General features: G+C 43.2%; 1 non-coding gene across 1 annotated transcript; it reads right to left on the bottom strand.

The window, feature by feature from the left end:
* Window positions 1-996: 996 nt before the first annotated feature.
* Window positions 997-1068, bottom strand: trnae-cuc (transfer RNA glutamic acid (anticodon CUC)). Its single transcript has one exon. It is a non-coding gene; the product is annotated as a tRNA-Glu (tRNA).
* Between the last annotated feature and the right edge of the window lie 225 nt (window positions 1069-1293).

The raw sequence follows: 1293 nt of genomic DNA, 5'->3' as shown, positions 1-1293 counted from the left end.
AGCAGCAGGGCATCCTTTGAGGGAATAGAGAGATCAAGGAAGGACTTAGTTTGGGACAGCAGGAAAAGACGTAGCAGATGAAATGCAGTGCAGAGAAATGTACGGACATGCACCTTGGTAGAAGGGATGATAGAGTAGACTACTTTTTTAAATGCAGAGAAACAAAACGAAGGCGCTAAGGAACTTCAGAGTCCTTGTGCAGGATTCGCTAAAGGTAATTTTGCAGGTTGAGTTTGTGGTGAGGCAGGCAAATGCGATGTCAGCCTTCATTTCAAAAAACAATACAGTATAAAAGCAAGGATGTAATTTTGAGACTTTATGGCACTGGCGAGGCCTCACGGAGCATTGTGAGCAGATTTGCGTCCCTTATCTTAGAAAGCATGTGCTGCCACTGGAGAGGGTTCAAAGAAGGTTCATGAAAATGATTCCAGGATTGAATGGCTTCTCATATGAAGAGAGTTTGATGGCTCCGGGCCTGTGGTGTCTGGAATTCAGAAGAATGAGGGGTGACCTCATTGAAACCTATGGAATGGGGAAAGGCCTTGATAGAGTGGATGTGGAGGGGATGTTCCCTGTGGTGGCAGAGTCTAAGACTAGAAGACGCAGCCTTAGAATAGAGGGAATACTTTTTCAACGGAGATGAGGAATAAGCTATTTAGCCAGAGTGGTGAATCTGTGGAATTTGTTGCCACGGGCAGCTGTGTAGTTCAGGTCTGTATGTATATTTAAGACAGATGTTCATAGATATTTCATTGATCAGGATACAAAACGATACAGAGAGAATGGGGCTGAGAAAACAATGGATCATCCGTCACGAAATGGCGAAGCAAACCTGATAGGCCAAGCGAGGTAATTCTACTGTATCATATGGTCCTATGATCCTGATTCAGGAGGATGTAGGCAAAACAGAGACGGAAATGCTGTTGTTGTTACAGTAGGTTGGTAAACACGGTAAGTTACAGTGAGTACAATAAATTATAGTAAGAAATATTCTAATTCCCTGACCGGGAATCGAACCCAGGCCGCGGCGGTGAGAGCACCGAATCCTAACCACTAGACCACCAGGGAAGCTGCAAAAATGCTGCACTCAACGATAGACAACTATCCAATAAGGAAATACAAATTAAAATATACATAAATAATTAAAATGAAGAAATAAGTGAGCTGTACCGTCATTGAAACAGTGGGTTGGGGAGCCAGTTCAGTGATGGACTATCCACTCTGGTTTATTTTCAGTAAAGGATGAGAACCACAGAACCATAGAACCATAGAACATTACAGCACAGAAACAGG

The sequence above is a fragment of the Mobula birostris genome, chromosome 13 (assembly GCF_030028105.1).
Source record: "Mobula birostris isolate sMobBir1 chromosome 13, sMobBir1.hap1, whole genome shotgun sequence".
NCBI lineage: Eukaryota > Metazoa > Chordata > Chondrichthyes > Myliobatiformes > Myliobatidae > Mobula > Mobula birostris.
Note: the sequence above shows the minus strand (reverse complement) of the source record. Positions and strands in the feature narration are given on the sequence as shown.